At 37.4% G+C, this 9345-nt stretch overlaps 2 non-coding genes across 2 annotated transcripts; one reads left to right on the forward strand and one right to left on the reverse strand.

Annotated features, from left to right (window-relative positions):
- The first annotated feature begins 246 nt into the window (after positions 1 to 246).
- LOC121214313 (small nucleolar RNA R71) lies at positions 247 to 352 on the forward strand. The gene has a single exon (XR_005909897.1). It is a non-coding gene; the product is annotated as a small nucleolar RNA R71 (small nucleolar RNA).
- Positions 353 to 8357: 8005 nt separating this feature from the next.
- On the reverse strand, positions 8358 to 8464 carry LOC121214230 (small nucleolar RNA R71). Its single transcript, XR_005909816.1, has one exon. It is a non-coding gene; the product is annotated as a small nucleolar RNA R71 (small nucleolar RNA).
- Between the last annotated feature and the right edge of the window lie 881 nt (positions 8465 to 9345).

Here is a 9345-nt window from a genome sequence, read left to right on the forward strand (position 1 = left end):
GTTGAGTCTATCCACTAGCTGTTGATACTTATCATCCTTTTGGGTAGCTTTGCTATAGCATTTTTCTGACCATATGTGAATCGATCAATTGGCCACTAGCAGGAGTTTAGCACCATATTCTCGATGATTTCGTACGCATCCTTGTACATTCTATTCATAAGGGCTCCTTTTGCTACTTTGTCCAATCCAGATCGTGCATTTGCACCCAACCTGTTGTAAAACACCTACAGTTGCACCCAATCAGGAAATTCGTGGTGCAGACATTTTTGAATCAACATTTTGAACTGTTCCTGTGCCTCATAGAAGCTTTCTCCCTTTATCTATCTAAAAACAACAAGCTCTCTTCTTAGTTGTACTACTTTGCTGACTGAGAAACACTTTTGTAAGAAGTTTCTAGTGAGTTCATTCCATTTCATGATAGACCCTGGTGCCTGCGAGTCTAACCAAGAAAAAGCATTATCAATTAAGGAGAAGGGTAACAGCCAAAGACAAATAGCGTCATCAGTGACCCTGTTATACTTAAAAGTATCACAAAGTTGAAGTAACCATTTTAAATGTTGATTAAGACCCTCTGTCATATTTCCCCTAAATCGTAGACTGTTCTGGATCATTTGAATCATAGCTGGTTTTATCTCGAAATTATTAGCTATAATTTTCGGTCTCACTATACTTTCTTGGACCATATCCAGACTTGATAAGGCATAACCCCTAAAATTTCTTTTATTCTGAGCCATCTGAATGTTTGTAGGAAGTTGTGGTGCTGGTGGGTTTGCTAGGGTGTTATTGTCAATGTCGTTAAACATTGGATTTTCACGTGATATGTTACCCACAGCTGGTGGTGAGGGCTCTTGCATCTACAACTTTTCCTATTGTTGTTGTCAACGATTTCATCAGAATATTTTCTATGGGTTTGTGGCTACTACAATAGTTGTGCCTCTATTGAGAGTCAGACATTAACCCAGAAAGAAAGGATTAGTAACAACAAATGAAATAAAGTGAAATTGTATCTATAACTTAAAAATTTTCTAATTTTTCTAATTAAGTGCGAAAATTAACATTAACCTAGTAATGTTGCCTCCCCGGCAACAACGCCAACAACTTGACCACCTTCGGACGTACTAACCTCCAAAGTATGAATACTACAATAAAAGATAGAATTATGAGGCGATATTCGCAAGTATAGGAGTCTAGTTGTAATATAGTTTTACAACAGAGTGGGTGAGTACTCCAAGGATCGTACCCAAGGGAGGCGAGTGCTAGATCAATTCTAACTTAAGCATTACAAGATCTAATTAGCACTTTATATTTAGTTATAGTATGAAGAATATAAAATAAAGGATTTTTGGGGTTTTAATAATGATAAAAATAAAACAACATTAAAAAGATCAAATTCAAGAGATTAAAAAGGAAGAATAAATAAAATATGATTATGGGTGATTAGCTCACTTCGGTAATCTCCATCATCTATCACTTCGGGTTCCTATCAATCAACTAGTCGTTACCCTAGCAAGATATTCCAATCTCGCCCTAACATAATGAGTCAGTAAGAACTACTTATCTTCTGATCTCACAGTTTAGACTGGTTTGGGGTTAAGGTGTTCACGGATGGCCAATACCAATTTTGGGTTAATTCCCACATTGATGAATTCCTGGGGTGTTAAGCCTAGGGTTTGCTTCATGTTTTCCCTTTCCAAAACAACTGATACATTGAGTAACCCTACAAAATAGTTAACAGATCATACCTCCACTCGCTAATCCCCCATAGAAGGATTAGTTCCTTACGACATTCATAAACAATATATAATCGATGTAAAAAGAAAGCATGCTAATTAAATCGAGAAGGTAAAGTAAATGAAAGAGCCTAATTGTATTGATATTAAGCGTTAATCCATAGAGTTGAATGATTCCACAATTCAGATCTGTTGAAACAAAACAACGAACAAATGAACTAAAACTATCAAAATATTATAAAGAAAACAAAACTAATATAAAGGAAAAAACTTGGTGAATTCAAAGGTGTATTTAACATGTGCCAAATGAGCCTATTTATAGCCTTCAAGTGGTCCTCATCTTTAACCCTAGGTTTGCTGACATTTTCGAGCTTTAAATTTGATTGTTCGGACCAAAATACCCCTACTTTGTATCTACTTTCCATCCCAGAGTCGGTGTTGCGGCACACCAGGACCTGTTTTGCGACATAGCAACCAGTATGATCCTCTAAAGGCATCTTCAGGGGTATGTCACGACATCCTTAGCCTGTGTCACGACATCAAAGGCAGACTTGAGTTTTCTTCATTTTGTTCCCTATGTTACGAAACCAGTCGTCCCATGTTGTGACATAGCATCTAGTATCGTCCTAAAATGCCTTATGATGGTCTCGTGCACACTCATAAAGTACATTAGCTCTCCCTTAGGTGTCATTTATCCCTTAGGGTCAATAAAAGACCCAGTTTTCACATTTTGTTGAATGTAAGTAAAACTAAAGAAACTTAACGAAAATGTAATGAAAATGCTTGTACTCAGGCTCCTTAAGTGTGCAAACTAGTTCAATGTGCTATAGCAAATTTTGATAGATCACATACAATGAGTACGCGTGGAACTCATAAATGAAGTACCCATGGGTGCGATAGATGTCGAAGAGGGGCTTGAGTTGAGCCATCCTCGATGGGCAGTTTGCCTAATCTGGATACAAGTGAGACTTAGGTATGCCTACTGTTGAGACAGTGTCTCAGACTTAGACGGCTGGAGATTATGCAATGTCCCGAGCCATGTTAAGAGTTCTTGAGAGGGTCGCTGAGACCCTTTCTAGATTTGAGAGCCATGGGTTGGTAATTGAACAACTCTAATCTAATGGAGCAGAGGTATTTAGGGTCGTCGCTAAGGTCGCCCCAATTGTGGCCGAGTATTAGTTGGTGGCCACAGAAAAGATTATGAATGACATAGGTTGCACTTCTGAGTAGAAATTAAAGGGTGTATTGTGCTTGCTTCACGATGAAGCTTACCAGTGGTGGCTAACCATCGAGGAGGGTACTCAGCCTGAGTAGATTACTTGAGATTATTTTTAGAACACCTTCTAGAAAAAGTACGTGGGGGAAGTTATATTGAGGCCTATAGGTGATAGTTTATGGGGGTAAATTAGGAAGATAGGACTATGGCCGAATATCAGGCCAAATTTTTAAAGGTTGAGCAAATATGCTTGTGGGTTGGTGGTTACTGACTACGATAAGAGTATTCAATTTTAGGAGTGCTTGCGTTATGACATTAAGGTGTTGGTGGCTCCTCAGAGGAAATGATTCTTCAAAAATCTAGTGGGGAAGGCTAACATCACTGAGAATATAAAGTGCGCAGAATGCAAAAGGAGAGAGAAAGAGAGGGGCCAGAGTAAGAATAAAAGGGATTTGGGTTCTTTAAGTTCTGTTCATTGGCCTAAGAAATGGGCTTGATTTTGTGGGCATCCACGGGTTGAGGCATTAGTTGCAGCTACTGAGATTTAATTATATGGGGACTATGGTAAGGGACATCCAGACAAGTGTTGGAGGAGGTTGGGAGCTTGTCTACGATGTGGGTCTTTGGAGCACTACATTAGGGATTGTCCGCTCCGTTCTAATCAGGTACAAGCTCCAACTCCGTGTCTAGTTCAGGCTTAAAGGGCAGTTCAATAGCCACCTAAAGGCCATGGACAGGCTAGAAGTGCTAATGGTTTGGGTAGGTAGAGGTGCAAATCAAACTGAGGCTAAATAGCTTACAATGTTTTATGCAGCAAAGTGTCACGGAGACAATGGTGTTGTTGACATTATAGTCGGTATGTTATTTATTAATTATGTTTCATATTTTGCACTGATAGATATTGGCTTTACTCATTCGTACATAGTTAGTATTGTTTCTACAAATCTGGGAATTCTTGTTGAGAGTACTTCTGGTGAGGTTTTTGTAATTAGTTCAATGGGTCAGTCGGTATGGGTTAAGAAGATTTATAGGAGGTGTCCGTTGGAGATACAAGGTGTTGTGTTTTTGGCTACTCTGATGGCATTACTATTCGAAGAGTTTGATCTGATACTTGGAATGGATTGGCTTGTAGAGCATCGAGTCAGCTTAAACTGTGCTACTAAGAGGATAACTTTGAGATATGAGGATGATATTGAGATTATCATGATTGGTGAGCACCGGGATTACCTTTCCAATGTGATCTCCAGTCTAGTAGCCAAAAGCTAGTTTAAAAAGCGTGTGAGGCATTTCTGGCCTTTGTGCATGATTTGTGTTTTGTGTCTGTTGGGGATATTTCGATAGTTAAGGAATTTTTGGATGTCTTTCTAGAGGAATTGTAGGGGTTGCCTTTAGATAAGGAGGTTAAGTTTGGTATTGATATTTTTTCGAGTACAACTCCATTGTCTATTGCTCCCTACCACATGCCACCAAAAGAGCTTATGGAATTGAAAGCTTAGCTTCAAGAACTTCTCGATTGAGGGTTCATCAAAGCTAGTGTGTCTATGTGGGGAGCACCGGTTCTATTTGTGAAAAAGAAATATGGTACCATGAGGATGTGTGTAGACTACCGTCAGCTGAATAAATTGACAGTAAAGAATAAGTACCAACTTTTAAGGATTGATGACTTATTCGATCAGTTTCGTAGGGCCTCTATATGTACATAAGGCTTCCTTTAGGACTTGTTATGGGCACTACTAGTTCCTAATCATGACCTTCGATTTGACGAATCCTCTGGCTGCATTCATGGATCTTATGAATCAGATTTTCTAACCATATTTTGATCAGTTTGCCGTGGTTTTCATCGTCATGAGAAAAACGCTCTACACTAAGTTGAGAAAATGTGAGTTCTGGTTAAGGGAGGTCACTTTTCTCAGACATGTGGTTTCTGTGAAGGGAATCCAAGTCGACCTTAAAAATATTAAGGTTGTGCTTGAGTGGAAACAACCAAGGAAAGTGTCTGAGATCTGCAGCTTCCTAAATTTAGCGGGATATTATCAGATATTTGTTGAGGGTTTCTCACTTATCATAGCTCCTCTAACTCAGTTGTTGCATAAAAACACAACGTTTGTGTGGACTGATGAGTAGCAAACGAGCTTTGAGAAGCTTATATTTTTCTTAACTCAAGCACTCGTTCTAATACAACTTGAATTTGGTAAAGAGTTGATGGTTTATATTGATGCTTCTCACGCCGGATTGGGCTGTGTTCTGATGCAAGATGGTATGGTAGTGGCTTATGCATCCCGATAGCTTAAGTTACACGAAAGTAATAATCCCACACATGATCTTGAGTTGGCTGCAGTTGTCTTTGCTTTGAAAATCTGGAAGCACTATCTGTATGGTGAGAGGTGTATCATTTACACCGGTCACAAGAGCCTTAAGTATCTCCTTACTCAGAAGGAGTTGAACCTTGGGAAATGTAGATGGATTGAGTTTCTTAAGGACTACGATTGCACTATTGAGTATCATCTTGGTAATGACAATGTTGTGGTTGATGCTCTTATTCGTAGAGTGATGATTGATTTAAGAGTGATGTTTGCTCACCTAATTCTTTTTTATAACATTAGGTTGTTAGCCGAGTTTCAAGTTAAGCCTACTTGGATTGATTAGTTTCAGATTAAACAGTTAGTGGATGGTTCTCTAATTCTGTGGTTTCATCAAGTTCAGGAAGGTAGTAATTTTGATTTTGGAATGAACAGTGATGGGGTTTTATGTTTCTGAGGACGGGTTTGTATGCCTAATGATTCTAAGTTGTGGCGGATTTATGTTTCTATGGACTTCGTTAGTGGGTTGCTAGAGACACAAAAATTTACACATTTTTACATACCATTTTTAACTTAAAATCATATAGTTTTGATAAACTTCTTGTCGAAAAATAATTAATTTTTACAAAATAATTAAAGTACACTTAAAATATGAGCATGTGAAATTTTAGTTAATTTTATAATTAATTTTGATGAATTTTGGTTATTTTCGACAGATTTGCACAATGGGCGAAAAAAAGGCTCCGCAGACACTGCTAAAAGCACAAAATCGAGAAACAATTTGAAGTATCGAGGTGAACTAAATTTCAACCTAAGACAGTCCAAAATTATGTGTATTAATTCATAACATAATTAATTTTAATTTATATCCAATTTAATTTGGGTTAATAAATTATTAGTAATTAATTATGAAAAAGTGCTCCAGTTGAACTGAACCGAATGAACCGAACCAACCAAGAAATGGACAGCCCAAAAACCGTCCCAAGAGCTTACCCAAATCAGCTTATTAGCTGATTATTTAAGCTTGCAAAGAGTCCCTTGAAGACTTGTTCAAGTTGCATTCAAACCCCCCCACAATTGGTGGCTTTATAGATTTTCCCCAAGCCTAAATTAGCAAAGTTGAAACTATCAACCTTACCACATGTGTGGCCGGCCAAGGGAGGGCTCTTTGGCTGATAATTTTACCTATTTTTAGCAGCCCTCCTCAGCTATAAAAACCCCCTTAGGCTGGTCATTTTAGAAACAAAGCTCAAGCATTCACATCTTTCCTCTCTTTTCTCCACTTTCTCTCTTCTTTCCATTCCAAAATTCCCTTGCTCTTTTGCTGATTTCTCCTCTTGGGAAAGGGGCATTCATCAACTATTTGGAGTAGCAATTAAGTGTTCATAGCATCGTTGGTCGAAGAGGACAACGGAAAAGGAAGAACGGAGCAACTAGTCAAGCCACGGGAAAACACCAGGTTTGATTCTTGTTCCCTATCTCTTTAATTTTTGTTGTTGTTATGCTGAACATATGTATGAATATTTATGTTGTTGGAATGGTTAATTTAATCAATTTAGGTTGGATTTAATTTGTGTTAGGTTAATTGCAATTCGTTTGTTAAAATTATTAAATTTGTGTTTATGTTGTTATAGGCCTCGGTAAGATGCTTGATTAAGTAAAATCATGACTAAGTTATTCTTGCATTACAATTGTTATGTAACTAACGAATTAATTATTTAAACGGATTGAAATTGTAATTAATGGATACAGTACTTAATCAATGCATGTTTAATCATCTAAGGTAGCTGAAGGTTAGATTAGCAACGATATTTGACGATACATTTGCCTTGCATAACTTGCAAGATAATTGTGATTAAACTATTTTAAGGTAAGGATACTTTGTTACCTCACATAGCCTTTTATGTTCTTATTAAATCGAGTTAATTGTTTGAATTGACTTAGGGATATGTAAAAGAGATTATTTTGATTTAATAAGTAATAGGTATGTATGTGCAATAACATATTTGCCTATTAAGATTTGTTTAATCGGTTGAATTGACATATGGATATAGTCAAGAGATAAATGGCTTTTGGTAGGTGAGTATGTTCATAAGTTAGCAAATTACCGAGTTGTCGTGGACTTATTCGTAACAATATAAATATGAGTTTAATAATTCTAAGTTAAGAAATGTAATTAATCTAACACAATTATGTCATCTTGATTAAAATTGTATTTTGAAATTGTGCATTTGAGATTTATTTATCTAGTTTAAAATCTTAATTTTTAATCACCCTCTTCAACAAAATATTTTTCTGCAGCAAACTGTTTTAAATAGCATTCATAAATAATTCTTTTAACAGTCCCTGTAGGCACGATAACTTGACATTTAATTGTCACTTTATTACTTGTTGCGATTGTGTACACCTGCACATTTCCGTCGTTCCAAGTTTTTGGTGCCGTTACCGGGGACTGTGTTTTAAAAAAGTCATTATTTGTGAAGTTGTTAGTTTTGCATTTTGGTTTATTTTTCTGTTCAAATTTTAACTTAGTTAATTTTTCTTGTGATTATTTCAAGTGTTTATGAGTATTGAACAAATCATCAATTTACTCTCTGTAGACCCTGAGATTGAACGAACTTTTCGACAGTGAAGAAGACAAGCAAGTCAGAGAAGGACTGAAAAGATGAACTTTGAAAATCCAAATCAAGGAAATGGAGCAAACCTTGCTCAAAATCCTATTCTTATTATTGATGATAGGGATAGAGCTTTAAGACAGTATGCTGTGCCAATATTTCATGATCTTAATTCGGGTATTAGGAGACCAAAAATTGAGACACAACAGTTCAAGTTGAAGCCAATCATCTTCCAGATGCTTCAGACAGTGGACCAATTCAGTGGAATGTCTACCGAAGATCCTCACCTACACTTAAGACTATTTATGGAGGTGAGTGATTCTTTCAAGTTAGTCGGAGTACCCGAAGATGCATTACGATTGAAGCTGTTACCATATTCACTAAGGGACAGAGCTCGAGCTTGGTTGAACTCATTACCACCAAACTCAATTTCAACATGGCAAGATTTAGCAAAAAAATTCCTTAAGAAGTATTTCTCGCCTAGCAAGAATATGCTAAGTTGAGGAACGAGACCACTGCTTTCCAACAAATGGATGATGAGTCATTGTCTGAGGCATGGGACAGGTACAAAGAATTATTATGGAAGTGCCCTCATCATGGAATCCCACATTGCATACAACTTGTGACATTTTATAATGATCTCAATGCACACATGAGGACGGTATGGACGCTTCTGCTAATGGTGCTCTTCTTTCTAAGTCTTATAATGAGGCTTATGAAATCATTGATAGGATTTCCAGTAATAATTATCAACGGCCAACCAATCGAGTAGTGTCAGGAAGACGAGTCACTGGAATACATGAAGTAGACGCTCTTACTTCACTCGCATCCCAAGTATCATCAATATCCTCAATGTTCAAAAATCTTACTACTAATGGGTGTAATAGTTTTGCAACACAGCCACTGAATCAATTTGAAAATGTAGCCTGTGTTTATTGTGGGAAGGACATTTGTTTTAAGAATGTCCATTGAACCCAGAATCTGTGTATTACATGGGTAACCAGAACAAAAATCAAGGAAGGCAAGGGCTGTAATCCAATTTCTATAACCCATCATGGTGAAACCACCTTAATTTTTTCTGGAGTAACCAAAGGGCAGGAACCAGTAACAATTATGTCCAACCTAAATCGACCCAGCCACCTATTTTTTCCCAACAAGCTCAGAAACCAATCCAAGCTGAACCATCCAATAGCCTAGAGAATCTATTGAAGGCATACATGGCGAAAAATGATACCTCTCTAAGGAATTTGGCGAATCAAGTGGGCCAGCTTGCAACTAAACTCAGAAACCAACCACAAGGTGCTTTACCTAGTGATACGGAGAATCCGAGGAATCCAGGGAATGAGCATTGTAAAGCGTTAACATTGAGGAGTAGAAACACTTTAGAGCCGAATTCCGTCAAAGTTGAGAAGGAGCCAGCTGACGCTCAAGACTCAGAGGAAGTTCAACCGAGTGTTGAAATTCCAGTTTCACCGGAAATTGAA

Source organism: Gossypium hirsutum, chromosome D01 (assembly GCF_007990345.1).
Source record: "Gossypium hirsutum isolate 1008001.06 chromosome D01, Gossypium_hirsutum_v2.1, whole genome shotgun sequence".
Classification (NCBI taxonomy): Eukaryota; Viridiplantae; Streptophyta; class Magnoliopsida; order Malvales; family Malvaceae; genus Gossypium; species Gossypium hirsutum.